Source organism: Delphinapterus leucas, chromosome 21 (genome assembly GCF_059928025.1).
Source record: "Delphinapterus leucas isolate spDelLeu-1000000601 "Yukka" chromosome 21, BTC_Dleu_Yukka2, whole genome shotgun sequence".
NCBI classification, from domain to species: Eukaryota; Metazoa; Chordata; class Mammalia; order Artiodactyla; family Monodontidae; genus Delphinapterus; species Delphinapterus leucas.
In genome coordinates, this window is record NC_143149.1 from 10445176 (window position 1) to 10464298 (window position 19123).

Here is a 19123-nt window from a genome sequence, read left to right on the forward strand (position 1 = left end):
CTCCACTGAGGCAGGCACGTCCTAGAGGAGCTCAGTAAATGACTCACCCAAGAGAAACCACAGAGCAGGATTTTAAACACCAGCTTCCTTTCTGGCCTCCTGTCCATGTTCTCAGCTGCTCCAAAGGGCAATCAGAATTTTCTCAGCCCTCTCAAACAATCCCACATTTTAGGCAATGAAGCAGCACCTCGAATGGTAAGCAAACCCTGCATATGAGAAACGAGAACCGTAGACCCGGACAACTCCATTAGGCCATCAGCCCCATCACTGGCCCTCCCTTTCAAGCCCTGGAAATGTGAGTACCACAAAGGAGGTACACTTGGAGAAATGTGCTTTGTCCTTCTCTCTCTCTTCAGAATGTCTTTCTTCCTAGACATGTGTGTCTGTGTGTTCCATATTTGGATTATACGGGAGAATGGTTTAAACCTCAAGAAAAGCACATGTCTAGATGAGAACTTTCTGAAAATGTTCGTCGTACGAGTGTGACCTTGTTCAGGAGATGAAACCACCCCCTTTTTAAAATATCTGTGTTCAAGAAAAAAGACTACAAAATGGAGAATTTCATCAGAGAACTGGAGTTTATTTTTTTAATAACATAGATTTTTTTGGTAACGTATCCTTTACTCTTTTTTTTTAAATTTATTTATTTTTGGCTGTGGTGGGTCTTCGTTGCTGCGCACGGGCTTTCTCTAGCTGTGGCGAGTGGGGGCTACTCTTCGTTGCGGTGCGTGGGCTTCTCATTGCAGTGGCTTCTCTTGCTGCGGAGCACGGGCTCTAGGCACACGGGTTTTTGTAGCTGTGGCTCGCGAGCTCTAGACGCAGTCTCAGTAGTTGTAGCACACGGGCTTCGTTGCTCCGCGGCATGTGGGAACTTCCCGGACCAGGGCTCGAACCCGTGTTCCCTGCATTGGCAGGCGGATTCTTAACCACTGCGCCACCAGGGAAGCCCTACTCTTTTTTTTTTTTTTTTAAAGAGAGGTTTTTAGAGCAGTTTTAGGTTCACAGCAAAATGGAGTGGAAAGTATGGCGGTTTCCATCTACTCTGGTCCCCCCACATACACACCCGCCCCCATGACCAACACTCCACAACAGGGATGCCTTTGTCACAATTATCACTCCAAGTCCTCTTACATTAGGGGTCCCTCTTGGTGTTGTACTTTCTATGGGTTTTGGCAAATGTATGACATTTATTCACAATACAGTATCATATAGAGTAGATTCATCGACTAAAAATCCTCTGTGCTGTCTATTCATCCCTCCCCCCAACCCCTGGCAACCACTGATCTTTATACTGTCTCTACAGTTTTGCCTTTTCCAGAATGTCACACAGTTTGTGGACTTTTCAGGTTGGCTTCTTTCACTCAGTGATATGCATTTGAGGTTCCTCCATGACTTTTCATGGCTTGAAGGTTTATTTCTTCTCAGTGCTGAATAATATTCCATTGTCTGGATACACCACAGTTTATTTTATCCACTCACCTACTGAAGGACATCTTGGTTGCTTCCAAGTCTTAACAATTATGAATAAAGTTGCCATAAACTTCCCTGTGCAAACGTTTATGTGAGCATGAATTTTAACTCGTGAAACCTGTTTTCATGAGTTTTCCAACTCATCCAGCACCATCGCTGGATCATAGGGTAAGGGTATGTTTAGTTTTGTGAGAAGCTGCCCAGCTGTCTTCCAAAGTGGCTGTATTCCCGCCTCTGCATCCCCGCCAGCAGTGACGAGAGTTCCCGTTGCTCCGCACCCTCGCCAGCATTTGATGTTGTCAGTGCTCTGGATTTTGGCCCTTCTAATAGGTGTGTAGTGGTATCTCCTTGTTTTAATTTGCACTTCCCTGATGACGTGTGATGCGGAGCATCCTCTCATATGCTACTTGCCATCTTTGTATCTTCTTTGGTGAAGTGTCTGTTCAAGTCTTTTGCCCAGTTTTTAATCAGGTTTTTCATTTTCTTTTGTTGATTTTTAATAGCCCTTTGTATATTTTGGATGAGTCCTTTATCAGATATGTCTTTGGCAAATCCTGCTCCCAGTCTGTGACTTGTCTGTTCATTGTCTTGACAGTGTTCTGCACACAGCAGACATTTTTAATTTTCACCAAGTCCCACTGATCAATTATTTCTTTCATGAATCGTGTCTTTGGTGTTGTACCTAAAAAGTCATCGCCATGCTCAAAGTCATCTAGACTTTTCTCTTAGAATTTATTGTTTAAAAAGAATAAAACGAAAATTCTAGAACTGAAAAATCCAACTATAGAAATTAAGAACTTAATAAACATTTTTAACAACACTCCCTTTCTCTCCTCCGCTCCTAAGGCCAATATGCCCCCCTGTGTTGTGGACCCCATCCCTCTCATGTGGAATAATCTCCAGAGCTCATAGAGGGTCAGGAACACTTTGTGAGCCTATCAGCCAGAAAGGAAAAGCTCACAGTTCACGGGACATGTGAAGAGGTCCTCAACAGGGCACTGACTAAGCAACACATCAAATTACCCTAAAGTAAGGCTGCTCTCACATCTCTATAAGCTCAAGAAGGAGGGAATGCATTGAACATGCTAAATAAAAACACAGACGGTATTGAGAAGATCCAAGTGAAACTTTTAGAAAGTTCCACGTCTGAGGTTTTTCAGGTACTGATGGGATTGACGGCACATTACTTCAGAAACAAATATCGCTGAATACTGATGATGCAACAATAGAACATATACAAGATAAAATACACAGAGAAAAAAGATGGGAAAAAATAAAAAGAGCCTCAGAGAGCGGCAGGACATCTTGAGGCAGGTGATAACACACATGGAATTCGGGTCCCCAAGGGATCGGGCTGGACAGAAGAAAATATTTGAAGAAATAACTTGCAAAATGTTCCTAAAACTGCTAAAACTATAAACCCACAGACACAAGAAGCTCAACAAACATCAACTTCAAGAAACATGGATGAAACTATGCAAGTCATATCGGTATCCAAGTGATTAAAGTCAGTGACTAAGAGGAAAGCTTAAAAGCAAAAAGAGGAACAAGACATTTTCTGCAGAGGAATGAAGCTAGGAAGGAGTTTTCATGGAAACAATGCAAAGGACAGTATTCAGCCAAAAGAAGGAAAAAACCTTTCAGAAACGAAGGTGACCCCCGCCCATGCACACACACAGCCAGGGTGCTGTGAGTGGGAACCCCAGGAGACACCCCTGCCTCATACCCAGGGTGTCGGCCGAGGCCCGGGGGGCACCTGGTCTCACCCTCCTGTCTGCTCAGGGTGTCCACGCTGTCACCCCGCAGCCGCATCACTACCCGAACGTCCTTCCAGCGTCCTCCAGCCGTGGGAACAGGGCCCCCAGCCCCACACGCGCTCCAGCTGCAGCCTCGCCCTCCTGGCCTGGTTCCCAACCTGCACATGCTCGCATTCCCCGTTTATCCCCTTTCCATTCGTCCTTTGGCCTCTTCCAATCCACCTTCTGTTCCCATCACATCACTCACCAAAATAGCTCTGTCACCCATGACCCCGTGTCACCACCTCCAAGGGACGTGTCTGCTCTCAGGTTCCTCAACCTCCGGCCACCGTCTGACCCCTACGGCCACCTCCCTCCCAAGACATGCGATCCCACCGTGAGATGTCAAAGCTGCCCCAGGGCACTGCTCACGGCCCCTTCTCTTCCCAACTGGTCCCCCTCCCCTTACCCTTCGGAGGCTCCACCTGGAAGCAGGTGCCTCCCCGGGCGGGGGGCGCCCAGAGTCTGTGTCCAGCTGCCCTCCCTCCCCCATCGGAAGCGTAGATGGAACCTTACACTCAACAAGGCGAAGACTGAACTCGGGCCCCCTCCTGCTGCCCCGTCTCCGTGTCCAGCGGTCCCCACCCCACGAGCAGCACGAGGCAGGGAGCACGGGCGCCTCCCCTAGGCCCTTCTGATCCTGCACAGTCTTCCTCCTGGACACCCTCAGTCCCGCCACCTCGGACCCCCTCCAGGGCCATCGCCCCAGGCCGTTGGGACCGGCTCCTGCTGAACGGCGACAGCCTCTCTCCGCGCCCGTCCTGGCTCCTCTGACGCGTACTCTCCAGACCACGACCAAATAAATGTCTCAAAAGGCAAATCGGAGCAGTCACCCCACGCCCCTCAGAGCCCTTATGTCTTAATCTAAAGACCAGCACCTTGACGTCTGAGCCCCGCCCACAGGGTCCTGGCTGGAAGGCTCCAGGTTGGTTGCACGGCCTCCCTCTTTCCGCTCAGGTAACCCCTGTTCAGACCTCATCTCGAGCACCCATTTTTCAGGCGCCTTTTCCGAGCCCAGTCTGAGTGGGGTTCCTCCGTTACGTCCTCCCCAGGGCCCTCGCTGCGACTGGTACCCGCGCATGCGCACTGACTCGGGCGCCGGTCGGGCTCGCGCATCTCACCGGCAGGGTTCTGAGCACCGGGTGCTCTGCTGGCCATGAAAATACAGGGGCTCAGCTCCAAACCCACTCAAAAAACACTCTCAACAAAGAAGAGCTTCCTATTGAATATACCAAACTAGTTAATGTGCCTCCTTCACTGTGAGCAAGAAACTGTGTGGTGACCCGACCAGTGTGCTCGTCCCAACATCAAAGCAACCGGGTGGCCTGGAGCATTTCTCAGCGTCTCTGTAATGGAGCCCGAAGTTTTTCCATCTTTTGTAAATCAAAACTAATCCTAGGAAACCTGGCCCCAGCTCTCGGCCTTGTACCTTGCAGGTATCATGTGCGCATTCTCTTCCGTGTCACCTTCGTCGCACTCCTCACCGAGATGGGGGTGCCGGGAGCCCCCAGGGCCATGGGTGACGTGCAGCCCAGCTCACCCGGGGTCAGATGTCTCCCAACTCGTGAGGTTCATCTGGACCAGACAGAGGATAAAAATTGTCTTAGCAGAGGAGAGACCCAAAGAGGCTATGAAAACCCATGTGGGAGAGGAAAGGCTGACGTTGAAGTGGCTTATAGTTGTCAAGGCAACCACAGATGTCTACATCTTGGCAACGTTCAGGATTACAATGCGATCCTTAATGCAATATTCACGGCTGTGTTTTAAAACTCCGAGAACTGCCACCTGACTGTTAGAACTGTACCCTGTAGGCCTTTCTTCTAAACCAACTGTCCCCAACGGCCAAGGACTGGTGCAGAGACAGGAGCTGGTTTAGATCTGGACTCTCACTTTGACCAGATCGTGCCTGGCCCATCGTACAAGCTCAACAATATATTTTTACTAAATGAGAAAGCATGGCCTTTATCCTGTAGACGCTATTTACGGGTTCCTGTGTACAGCTATGGCCCTCAATTAATGGGAAATTTATCTCTACCCTGTCATTAAATAATCATAGCAAGGGCAGAGGAGGTAAGACGTGGCCAGAGGGCCCTGAGCTGTTGTCAAGGGCACTGGCTCCGGGCCTGGTTTTCCTGTTTGTTAATCTGTTGCTGAAGCTGCGTGCCTTGGGCAGACTCTCTCCACCCTCCCAGGCCTTGGCTTCCCCACTGGGAAAGTGAGACTTAAATTAGATGATCCTTGTCTAAGCCCAGATACGCTATGATTTCAGTCCTGAGCGATCACGCCAGGAGAAGAGAGCCTCACCCACTCCAACACGGTCGCCAGCGGCCTGGCCCAGAATAGGATCCAGGAAACAGGAACCAGAGCACAGGATGGTCCTGCCAAGAGGATTCTGACAGCGCTTAATGGCTTAAAGATCACCAACAACACGACGAGCCAGGTGCTTGTAAACTAGAGGCTGTCATAAAACAAAGGCGGGTGGAAAGTGCAGGCGTGAGTTCAGCTGGCAGGGACCACCTGTCCTGTGCACAGCAGGAGACAGACCGCGTGCCCCTGGGCTCCGGGGGGCTGCACGCGGTGAGGACAGAGACAGGCCCAAGGCCAGCCCACGGAGGACGCTCAGAACCAGACAGAACATCCCGTCCGGCCCTCACTTCACCCTATAAACTCAGAAACTGAGGCCCAAAAAGGTTAAAAAAAGTTGGCAGGGTCACATGCCTTGCATGGGTTTGAACTAAAATTCAAATAGCTTTATTTTCAGGCCCTCATGATTTAGCCTCCAGGGAGGAGTTGGTTCCCACAGTTGGTGTGTGAGGCCAGGTCAAGGTCAAGGTGACGGCCACGACCAGTTCAGCAAGTGACTTGGGCCACGACCCACTCAGGGAAGCCACAGCCAGGGTGAGTTACGGGGTGATCCACACACAGGTCAAGTCTGCTGAGGGGCCAGGCCCACAGGACGCATCCAAACATGGGCTCTGAGGTCCAATTCTTTTTTTTTTTTTATTCAAGTATAATTGATGTACAATGTGACATGTTACAGGTGTACAATATAGTAATTCACAATTTTTAAAGGTTACACTCCATTTATAGTTATTATAAAATATAGGCTGTATTCCCTGTGCTGTACAGTCTATCCTTGCAGTTTATTTTATACCTAATAGCCTGTACCTCTTACTCCCCTCTCTGTATATTGCCCCTTCCCCCTTCCCTCTCCCCGCTGGTAACCACTAGTTTGTTGTCTACATCTGTGAGTCTGCTTCTTTTTTGTCATATTCACTAGTTTGTTTTTAGATTCCACATATAACTGACATCGTACGGTATTTGTCTTTCTCTATCTGACTTATTTCACTTAGCATAATGCCCTCCTAGCCCACCCATGTTGCTGCAAATGACAAAATGTCATTTGTTTATATGGCTCAGAAGTATTCCATTGTATATATAGGTACCACATCTTCTTTATCCATTCATCTGACGATGGACACTTAGGTTGCTTCCATATCATGGCAATTGTAAATAATGCTGCTATAAACATCTTTTCTAATTAGTATTTTCATTTTTTTTGGATGTATACCCGGGAGTGAGATTGCTGGGTCATATGGTAGTTCTATTTTAAGTTTTTAAAGGAACCTCCACACTGTTCTCCATAGTGTCTGCACCAATTTACATTCCCACCAGCAGTGCACAAGGGTTCCCTTTTGTCCACACCCTCGCCAACGTGTGTTATTTGTGTTCTTTTTGACAATGGCCATTCTGACAGATGTGAGGTTATCTCTCACGGTGGTTTTGATTTGCATTTTAAGGTCCAGTCTTCCTAAGCACGTGGAGGTCAGGAGCAGGCTCTAGAATCCAGTGCGGCTCGGTTCTCACCTCCTTGTTCCTGAGAGCAGACACAGTCAGGGCTGAGAACCAGGGTGACATCTGGGCCCAGAGACCTGCTCTGACAATAACTAGGCGTTTGAACAAGACAAGGCCTGGAAAACCACAACGATTTTCCCCAGGACGTTCAATTCTGTGTTTACTTGAAATCAAGAATATGTTTGTGTTGGCTCCCCAGGCTTCCTGGAAAACCCCAGATTCTCCCATTCACAGCCATGTGTCCACAATTCTGTTATAATGAAGGACCTTACAACTTATCACCCAGGCTGAAACCATATATGGAATCTAAGAGAGAAAAAAAATGTCATGAAGAACCTAGGGGTAAGATGGGAATAAAGACACAGACCTAGTAGAGAATGGACTTGAGGATATGGGGAAGGGGAAGGGGAAGCTGGGACGAAGTGAGAGAGTGGCATGGACATATATACACTACCAAACGTAAAATAGATAGCTAGTGGGAAGCAGCCACATAGCACAGGGAGATCAGCTCGGTCCTCTGTGACCGCCTACAGGGGTGAGATATGGAGGGTGGGAGGGAGACGCAAGAGGAAGGGGATATGGGGATATATGTATATGTATAGCCGATTCACTTTGTTATACAGCAGAAACTAACACACCATTGTAAAGCAATGATACTCCAATAAAGATGTTAAAAAATAAAAGAGAGCAATGACCATAAAAGACACTCTGAGACAACAGGCATGTACCTACTGTCACCTGGGGAGTCCGATTTCATGTGTCACCCAGACGGGACTGAGGGATGCTGGGAGAGCTGGGAAAACGGTATTTCTGGGGGCGTCTGGGTGGGTGTGTCTGGAAGAGATCAGCATTTGAGGTAGTAACTGAGTAAGACCACCCTCCCCAGTGTGGGCGGCTTCATCCAGTCCTTTGAGGTCCTTCATAGAACACACGAGTGTAGGAAGGGACAACGCTCTCTCTCTTCTTGAGCTGGGACGTCCATCTCCTTCTGCCCTCAGACGTCGGGGCCCCTGGTTCTCGGAAACTGCACTTGGACCAAGTCCCACCACCGGCTGTCCTGGTCCCCAGCTTGCAGACGGCTGATGGTGGGGGCGGGGAGCTTCTTGGGCTCTGTAACCCCACGGGCCACTTCCTATAATAAACCGCCCCTTGTGCCGTCTGTCCATCCGTCTGTCCTCTGGAGGACCCTGACTACCACACCCTCACTACAACCAGCATGAGCCCAGCCCCAAGGATGGGGAAGTCGTTACCTCACATCTTGGGGAAGCAGAACCGTTTGGGGGCCCAGATGTACTTCATAAAAAGTGAAACACTCAAGAGGCGCTCTCTCTGTGAGGATGACTTTTTTCCTCCAAAAGACTAGTATTTTTCCTTCGGGTCTGATTAAAAGCTGAGCTCACAGGGTTTTGCTATTTTCCCCATGAGCGCTGCACTTTCTTTTTTTCATGCTCATGAGGAGCTTTCACAGAATCATCTCACTTGATTTGAGCGTTACGTTGTCCTCCTTCTTTAAAAGATTCCTTTTCTCATACAGACTATTTTACTTGGAGAAGACGAGAAAAAAATGTACAGATGATGCCCCCAGTGGTAAAGTATCCTAAGTTCATGGAACGGTTATTTACATAAAATTCTAATTTCAGCCAATTAGGTATAAAACTGCAGACCTAGGGCCTGCAGCAGGCCTAGGGCCTAAAAGTACTCAATTATCCATAAATTAAAAGATGACCTTCCGGGTTTCCCTGGTGGCGCATGGTTGAGAGTCCGCCTGCCGATGCAGGGGACGCGGGTTCGTGTCCCGGTCCGGGAAGATCCCACATGCCACAGGGCAGCTGGGCCCGTGAGCCATGGCCGCTGAGCCTGCACGTCCGGAGCCTGTGCTCCGCAACGGGAGAGGCCACAACAGTGAGAGGCCCGCGTACCGCAAAAAAAAAAAAAAAGATAACCTTCCTGAGTTGAATTTGGCACTGATTTTAGAAATTTGAGCAAATTATTTTCAATAATGCACATAAATAAGGCTATTATTATTCTTCCCCAGGAGAGGCAGAAACTGTGTCTCATTTTATTTTTATTTTAAACAACTATTCCTGGGGCTGGCATAGAATAGACACATGATAAATACTCCTTATTTGATTGTCTGAAAGAAAATTAAATGAACTGACCTAAGAGATGTGGTCCAGTCAGGAGTGGAACCTGCTTTAATGCTGTGAAAAGTAAAGATACAAGTGTCAACTCTTGACTTTTTTGATGTACAAATGAAATGATGTTAAAGTATCAAAAATTAACAATATATAAATATTGATTATTATTATTACCCCATTCTAGTTTTGTAATTCAGCGTTAACATTTTATTATGAATTGTCTGCAGATTATCAAGTAGTCCTTTAGCCCAAAGTTTCTTGAACATTTTAGTCAAACTTTTTGGACCCCTATGTGCCCTTAAAAATATCCCAAACAGCTTTTACTTATGTGGGTTATAGATCTACCTACATGTACCACACTAGAAATTTTAATTCACTTTAAGGTAACAAAACCTAACCCATTTTATGTTAACACAAATAACATATTTATGAAAAATAACTGTATTTTTGAAAACAAAACAATAGGTAGAGTGGCTCTCTTTTATGTTTTTACAAATCTCTCTGACGTTTGGTTTAAGAAAAGACAGCTGAGGGTGTGTTTCTGCATTCAATTTGTTGCAGTCCAATTCTTGGCTGAAATGTGTGGGAAAGATCCAGTCTCACGTTGACAGACAGTTTAAGACTGCGTGGATCTTAGCAGCCTTTTCAGAAGTGAATAGTGTTTTCTTTTACTGCAAACACCATCTGGTAATTTCTTAAAGATTAGTTGCAATGTGGAATCCAAAACCATACCAATGACCTTTACACGCCTGTTACGTTACATCCTTTGGCCTCTCTTGCAGCTTCGATGCGCCTTCTACCCATGGACGATTTGTAACATCCTGTGTTGGCCACTGGAAAATAAGACTTCACTGAATTTACACAGAATCTTCCAAATCCCATCATACGGTAGCAAAAACTCACACTGTCGATATAGCCACCGACCTCATCAGTATTATGAAAATGATTCTTGACACCCAGACTCTGTAAGCGGGCATCAGAAACTTCCAGGCCACTCGGGACCACATTCAGAAGTGCCGTTTTAGCCTCTGCTGAAGCTGCGAACCTTCCAGGCTTTGGAAATCCTGACAAAGTGACTATGCAACGTACGGCCACTAGAGGGCGCACAAAACTGGCAGAACCATCAAAAATGGATTCATACCAATTTCTTTAAGAAGAAATTCAAAAGCGTTTTATAAGAGAGAGGAAAAACACCATAAGCAAATTTAAATAATTATATTACCAATAATCTTTTGCAATTTTGAAAAAAAGTTACATTAATCCTAACTTGGTTCCAGCTAGTCACAGTAGTTGTGTCAGAAACACATCAGTGTAAAAGCTCCAAGCTGAGTAACGGCAGGTTAGCTATTTGCAGTAACTCTTATACTGAAAGTAAGCCTTTAAAAATCTGAGGGTGTGTGTGTGTGTGCGCGCGCGTCTGTGTGTACACACTGGGACATTCAATTTTATGTGTTAACTTGGCTAGGCCGTGGCACCCAGATGTTTGGTCAAACACCCACGTAGCTGTTCCTGTGAAGGTATTTTTTGGATGGGGTTAACATTTAAATCAGTGAACTCTGAGTGAAGCCGATTATCCTCCGTGATGTGAGTGGGTGGGCCTCGTCCAATCAGTTGAAGGCCTTGATAGAAAAAGACCAAGGTCCCCATAAACACGGGGTCCGCCAGCAGACCCCCTTCAGGCTCGAACTACAGCTCCCCCCTGGTCTCCAGCCTGCCGCCTGCCCTCCAGATTCTGGACGTGCCAGCCCCACAGTCGTGCAAGCCAGTTTCAGTCTCTCTCTAGCTCGGTTTTTACACTGATTTTATGTGTTACATCCTGTTGGTTCTGCTTCTCTGGAGAACCCTGCCAAGCACACACATGCACACACGCGCACAGACACACAGGCCGACGAGGAATTCCACAAGGAACAGCAGCCTGAAGCGGAGGGAATAAGGAAGCCCCGTCCATGACGGCTGGTCACACGTAACTGTCATTTGACAGCCTCACGTAGAAGGCAGAAATCAAAATCCCACGTCCGGAATGAGGTGAGGAATCCAGTAGGCGACCCCCCAGGAGCTCCCCAGGGACCCCCTCAGGATGGGGACACGGTGGGTGCAATAGTACAGCCTCAGGTCAGGTCCCGTGTACCCTCCGGAGGACAGTAAGCCCTGACCTTGGCTAAAGGGAGTCCCACCCACCCACACGATGCCCCGCAGACGTAAATGTAAATAACATCCGAAAAAGGGCATCTCATCTGTGGGGAAAATTATTCCTCCAAATACAATGACTAGTATCTTGTCAAAGATAAAGTAATGTCCGTGAAAACTACCGACGAAAACAGATCCACAGAGACTTCACTTATGGCCACCGTCGGGCAGACTGTAACAAAAACGCTACAGCCTCAGCCGTCAGGGAAACGCAGACCAAAACACAGCGAGGTGGCCCTTCACCCCCTCTACGGCAGTGAGCAGGACAGACGGGGACAGGCCGGGGGGCCCCGAGGAGGAATTTCAGTGATGCACCCACGTTGGCGAACAGTCTGGCCGCTCCTCAAAGCATCTGACACAGAGACGCTGGGTGAAAGGATCACGTGTCCATAGGACACTGGGATCCCAGCATTCCCAGAAGCATTCCTCATAATATCCAAAAGAGTGGAAACAACTAACTGATTCATGGATAAAACAAAATGTGGTCTAATCACAAAGACCACATGTTGTGTGATCCCATTTTATGAAACGTCCAGAACAGGCAAATCCACAGAGGCTGAAAGTAGATTCGTGGTCGTCTGGGGCTGAGAGATTGAGGAAGAATGGTACAGGGTCCCTTCTGGGGTGATGCAGATGTCCTAAAATGGACTGTGATGGTTGCACAACCCTGTAACTATACTAAAAGCCATTGCATTTTATACTGTAAATGGGTGAATTGTATGGTATGTGAATTATGTCTCAACAAAGCTACAGTAGAGTGAAAAAATATGTGAAAATGTTGAAATAAGTAAGAGACAATCCTGAAGATATCTAAGATAACAGGAAAACATATCAGATTTTAAAAACAACTAAATAGAGCTTTTAGAAATAAAAATTAAATGACCAAAATCAAAAACACAATGGATGGATTTTACTGCAGAGTTGGCACAAAAATATAAATATGTGGCATTTAAATCAGAATAAATTATCCAGAGGCAAAAATTAGAGAGTGACACGGAGATGACAGATGCAGACAGTGGAATTTTTCCAGAATGGATGAAAAATACCAATCCTCAGACCCCAGACTACTAACATATCCCAAGAAGATTCAATGGTAGAAATCCACACCTAAACTGATCATAAGGAAACTGCAGAAAACCAGATACAAATTAAATCCTATCAGAAGGCAGAGGAAAAGAAGGGATTTCCTCAGTCATGACGTGTGGGAATGAGCTGACCTCTGACCAGCCACAAGGCCAAACGGCAACCACGGTGCACAGAGAGCACACAGCCACCAACTTAAAACTCCACAGCCAGAGACGTGATCTTTCAAGAATGAGGCAATGTCAGTGGTATTTTCAGACAAAGAGAAAGTAAGACATTTTGCCACCAGCAGAAAATACTAAAGGACGCAATTCAGGCAGAAGGAGCACAGCCGGAAGAAAAGTCTACAGGACAAAAATACATAAGGGACGGAGAAAGTAAGAAATGGTCCCAACTCTACATAAACGAACATCCATCAAATTCATGGAAACTTTTTTAAATTGGGATGAATTTTTAAGACTTTCATGACATCCTAATGGGGTATTTATGAGGAATGGCCCATACAACTGGAATTTACCTCATTGGCAGGACATATTTATTTTAGAAAAATTAGGGAAAACTGCTCGGGGCATGCATGACCCAGGGCTGTGTATTCCTTCAGGCCAAGTTCAGCGGCCTTTAAGCCAAAATGGCTTTTACATTTTTAAAGGGATGTTAAAACAAAACAAACAAAAACAAAGAAGTCTATGTCACAAAGACCAGTAGGTCCACCAAACTTAAAATACTTATTCTCTGGCCCTTTACAGACAAAGCTGGCTGACTGCTGGTCCAGATCATCTAAGTTATAGGATGGTGTTTTTTTCTTTCCTGTCGTAGATGCAAAAAGTTAATTAAAAGAGCAGTTTGTTGTCCTCAGGCGGAGAAAATGTGTAAAGTGTGCTGGGGGTAAGCGGTAGGAAGTCGACTTATGAATTAACCCCCCAGGCGCCCATGCTGACCTGCCACCTGAAAGGGGTGTCCCCAGACCCCTGTCGGGTAGGCAGCCAATCGGCATCACCATTCGCCTCACGCTTCTGGCCCTCGTGCCGGAAAGCACAGCTTTCCAATCTTAAGTGACACACAGAAAGTCTATCGTGCAGGACTTCCCTGGGCGCAGTGGTTAAGAATCCACCTGCCAGTGCAGGGGACATGGGTTCGATCCCTGGTCCAGGAAGATCCCACATGCTGCGGAGCAACTAAGCCTGTGCGCCACAACTACTGAGCCTGCGCTCTAGAGCCCGTGAGCCACAACTACTGGAGCCCACGTGCCACAGCTACTGAGCCCATGAGCCACAACTACTGAAGCCCGGGCGCCTAGAGCCCATGCTCCGCAACAAGAGAAGCCACCCCAGTGAGAAGCCCGCGCACCACAACGAAGAGTAGCCCCCGCTCGCCGCAACTAGAGAAAGCCTGTGCGCAGCAACAAGGACCCAATGCAGCCAAAAAAAAAAAAAAAAAAGTCTGTCGTGCAATCAAGCAAAGTCTAGAATCACAATGACCAAGGTGTGTGGATTCAGCGTGAGTGTGATGCTTTCACTCTTCCTAAGTCAAGTGTGGAGGATGAAGCCATGGGAACTGGGTGACTTACCTGCCAAAAGTTTTCTTCTCCAAATAAATGGGAAAACCAATGATGACTTAATGGCAGCCCAGAATCTGTATGTATGGATTTACATTTGAAAATACAAATGAAGTGTTTTAGAGGTAAACCCTTCTAAAAACATTTGAGGGTGTGACGGAAGAATGCAGTATAAACTCTAGAGACAGTCTCTGTATAGCCAACCTGGGGGCATCACCTTTCAAGTGACAAGTCAGCATTGGCTCCTGGGGTTTTAATTAGTGCCTCAACCCCTGCCACATACGCCAGCTCTCACCACACACTCCCTTTGCCTGAGAGAAACACTACATCCCAGGCACTAGCAGGGAAAGAAGGATCTAGAATATTCATTCTTCTTTCTTCTCTCCAACAATGTCAGTTCAATTCATGTTTGTTGCATTCCTCTATCAAGCAACCTAATTTTCAACCACGTCAAATATTTACGTGAAGAACATTAGCTGGTGTGTTAGCTGGGAGTTTCGGGATAATTAGCTCAGAATGATCTATAACATTCGTAGTATTTACCCCGCTACTTCAGACAGTCCAGGACCCCATGCCCGCTGAAGGGCTCCGTGTCCCAGCGCTTACTTATTCTTGCAAACAAAGAAGAAACTGGGTTTGTGTGCTAGGTTTTCCCGCCAGCAAAATTCTGTGTTGAAATAGTTGACCCATACCAGCTGGTGTACCCAAGACACTACATAATTTTTTTTTTTTTTTTTGCAAAAACATAACTGTGCTCCCGGAAAGGCGGTGACATTTCAAAATCCAGCCCTCTCTCTGGTGCAGGCTGCACAGGATCCCAGAGAGAGAAAATGGCCCTAAAGATGTAGTCCGGCCCCTCCTGGCACAGACTAGGAGGCTGACGTCCTCAGGAACGAACCCGGCTCACCCAGAGCCCGTGGTACCCACATCCGCTGCCCCGAAGGTCCCCGTCACTTCTCTGGGTCAGCTTCCGGGAAACCCAAAGGGACAGTGTGCCAGCTTCCTTGGGCCAAGTTCCTCCGTGAGTCTTTATCCTATGACCGCCTGTCATTTGCCTTTTAAATTAAAGAATGGCCGCCACATGTAAACCTTTTCCCCCGAGAGAGAAGGATGCTCCAGAAATATACCTACGGGAATATTCGCTTACTTAACTTTCAACATGATTTGAAATTTTGAAGAGAAGGATGTTGGGTTAACACAGATGAACAAATCCAGTGCGTGAGGGGGCCAGGCCCTCTGCTGGGGATTAGCCATTTCAGACAAAATGTGCATTACTTCTGAAAAATCGTCTGCCAGGGCCAGAGAGGCCCGTGAAAGGAAGGGCCCAGGACACGGGGGTGTGTAATGAAGAGGACGTGGGCCTGACCGGCCCCCTGGAAACCACGTGGGCCCTTCCGAAGCCCACACCTGTCCACCAGCCCCTGCTACTGTGCACCCACTACGTGCGGGCACTGTTCACATTTGTGGTCAAAACACCAGAGGTCACAGTAAGACAGGACCCAGAGAGTTCACACAGACATGCTGGCTGGTGGTCTGCACTGCGGGGAAGCAGAGCAGGGAAGGGGCCCGGAGCCCGGCCGGCTTGCGGGCTTGGAGAAGCAGCTGGAGAAGCATCTCGTCAGAAGGAGATACTGTCGGATAAATTAGACAGAGGCATCACTTCCTCAGTATTCCATGAACTTGTGGTTGCCAAATGGGAACACTTCCTCGAGTGTTCTGCTTAGGTTCCTAATTTTTTATATTATAAATCCTGGATATAATTTTTCTAGCCTCCTTAATAACTGTGGGCTGCTATGTGGGATTTTCCAAAAGGCCCCTATTGATAGCAGGAAGCCACATTTGTTCACTCCTGAGGGTGACTTTCACACACCGTGGTGGGCACACACGAAGGAGCCTATCGTGTGTCGTGTTATTAACAGAAATGTGTGTCCCTGGAGGATTTAACTCGTCGTAGGGCGTGTGTCACCTTTGAAAATAGAGATGCATCTCTATTCTCTAATTAACAAGCATTTATTGGGTGGATGCACTTTAAGTAATGTTACGTGTACATAAAAGGGTTTTGAAAGTATCTTACATGCCCTGATCTATGTTATAGTAGCTGTAATGTCATTTAAAACATTTGGCCCTTTCCCCAATTCAACGTCCTGAGTATTCAGTTCACACTTGGCTCTAAAGTGTAATGTCTACCGTTGTCCAGCAGATGGTGGTATTGGACGCAGCGCTGCCCATCACAGCCTGGGACGCGGGCCTGGAGTTCTAGACAGACCCCCGGAGGCCCCAGAATCGTCCCATCCGGCGGAGGAGGCCCGAGCATTTTCCCCCTGCTTGTTCTGAGGCGAGAATCCAGGCTCACAAATGCAGGGGGTGCAGTGGACTCGAGGTGCGGTGAGCTCTGGCCAAAACTGGAGCGGACAGAAAAAAACGCTTTCTCCCACTTAAAAGTCAGGTGAGGTACCAAGGACATGCGGGTTTATACAGAGACTGCACATGGAATTCGAAACGGAAAGGTATAAATTATCTCTCTAAATAGAAGAGCAGCAGTGGGACCGGCTGCGCCGGGTGGGCACCTTCCACCGGCTTCTTCGCCCAGGTTCTCTCTCCACCTCCAGGGCTGCATCTGCCATGTCAAACGTATTTGCCTCTGTGATGGTTGGTTTCATGTGTCGACTCCACGGGGCCCAGGGCTGCCCTGATTTCTGAGTAAACATCATTTCTGGGTGTGTCTGGTGGCATCCCCCCATCCACTGTGGGCCCGAACAGAACCAAAAGACAAAGTGGGGCACAGGCACTCTCTCTGCCTTTCTGCTTGAGCCCAACATCTGTCCCGGGCACTCCTGGCTCCCAGGCCCTCAGACTCGGACTGGGGTCTACACAGCAGCCCTCCAGCTCTCAGGCCTCAAGCTGCCCCCTCGGCCACCCTGCACCTTCAGCTCCAAGACAGCTCATCACAGGGCTTCTCTGTCTCCAGCGTCACGTGAGCAAATACTTTACGACAAGTCTCTTTCTAGAAATAGATGTAGTTATGTATGTATACAGACACAGATGTTCATCTATGTATCTATATTGATATCAGTATCTATCTATTTATCTCTGTACCTCCTACTGGTCCTGTTTCTCTGATGCAGCCTCCATGATCTCTAACTGGAAATCACAAACGATGCAAAGATCACTGGGCGCGTGGCACCAGACGTCTTATGGACAGGAGAGGAGGGTAGACAGGCGGGCACAGGAGGGCAGCAAGTGCAATGTTAAAGCCCCCTTCCCATTGCCCCAGAGGGCACGTGTGTGTGTGTGAGAGAGAAAGAAGCTCTGATATTGGTAATTCTGCCTATTTCAACTCGTATGTGAGGCTGCATCCCAGCAAACTGATTTCCTGACACGTGAGCCACAATGCGAGGTTTGAAAACACTGATCCGTAAGACAGCTGATTCCTGCTGGCATTTCTGTTGCTTAGAAGTTGCCCAGCTGTGTGGGGTGGGACTAAGTACTCGCTATTAGAACTGAAAAAAACAAAAACGAAACAGAAGTGGGAGGTGGGCAGGGGCATCGTGGCAGCTCCACCTCCCACCCCCTCAGCTTCCCACTCTGTCTGCGCTCACTCGGGATGCACGTGGCGGCTACAGCATCACCCCCTCCTCCCTGCAGTGGTGCAGCCCTGAGACTGAGTCCAGGTTGTGCTTAAAGGAGGGATGCCTGCCCCCTGCCTCCACCAGCCTGTGACTCAGATGCAGAGCTGAGTTCCCCCATCACAGGAAGGAAAGGGACACACACTTTTAAACCCCTTAAGCTGCTGTTGGCTTGAGTCTCCACTATTCGTGGCTAAACCTGCTTCAGCGCTGACACACCAGCCATGTGAAATGCACCGGGAACTCAAAAATGAAACCACGGACACGTCTCTGCCCTCCAGGGACTCACGGTTTAGTAGAATGGACTAAAAATAAAGTAAGTAGTAAATGGATGGACTGACGTGGTGAATTGAGCATTGATCAGTTTTAGCAACAGTCAAGTGTATGTAATCATTGGTTTTGATTAACAATTCGATTATAAACAACTAAGTAGTATAATTACAAGTTGTGACCAACACTGTGAAGGACGGAAAGAGATCCGGGGCTGAAACACACCAGGCGGCTGGGAGGGGGGGCGTGGTTGGAAAAAGTGACATCCCTAGCAGACCCCCCCCAGACGAGCAGGAGGGTGGAGGCACCCAGAGACGTCGCAGGTCTGGGCTAAGGAGGATGAAGCAGTCGGGGTGGGGGTCAGAGGTGGCAGCCAGGGAGTCACAGCTAGAGGAGCGAACTTTGTCTCAGAGTCAGTGCATCATCCTGGCTTTCATTTTCTGTCTACTGTGATGCTCTGACATCGTTAAGTCCCGCCTGGCTGGGCAGAGACAACCCCCCACCAGCCAAGGGCCCAGCCAGGAGCCCGCCTGGGACCTATGCCGACAGCCCGGCCAGGCCCGGCCTCCTCCGCCTGCCCCGCCCCCGGGGAGGTGGCCCACCTCTGCCCGAAACACCCGGGCCGGGTGCCCGGCGGCTCGGGGCAGCCCTGTCGCCCAAAGCCCGGCAAAATCACTAAAAGCAGCCAATCGCACGTGTTCCCCCCGCCCCGCCTGCCTTTCCTCTGGAAACCCCAGTAAAGGCCGTGCCCTCAGTCTTCCCTCCGTCCTGTCCTCTGTCCCCTGACCCCCTGGCCATCCCCCCACGTGCCCGGCGTGGCCAGCTGTGCCCTCTTTCCAGGGGACTGTAACATGAGACCGACTTCTCCCTGCCATCACCCAGTCACCTTTATAAATGAAGACCTAGAACAGGGCAGAGAGGAGGAGAAAGTCAGCCCCCTCTTGATGTCTCAAATAATGAATTCAACATCAGTTCTGGTAGGCGGTGTTTGCTAGAACAGTCAGCCTGTTGGTGGCAGACAGAGAGGTGACAGGAGAGAGGGGGGAGGTGGGGAGTGCGTGAGAAGGCGGGAGCTGTGCTGACGGAGGAGGTGCCTGCAGAGGCCGGAGGGAAATGGGGAACCGGTGTGGACGCAGGGGCGTG

The 19123-nt window shown here is 48.4% G+C and overlaps 1 protein-coding gene across 1 annotated transcript in view; it reads right to left on the bottom strand.

Moving 5' to 3' along the window:
• KBTBD11 (kelch repeat and BTB domain containing 11) overlaps positions 1-19123 on the bottom strand; it is a 36838-nt gene continuing 17715 nt past the window's right edge. Inside the window, exon 1 of the mRNA XM_089903594.1 lies at positions 1-19123. This exon is cut by the window's right edge and continues 17715 nt beyond it. The gene's annotated coding sequence lies outside the window, so the exon portion shown is untranslated.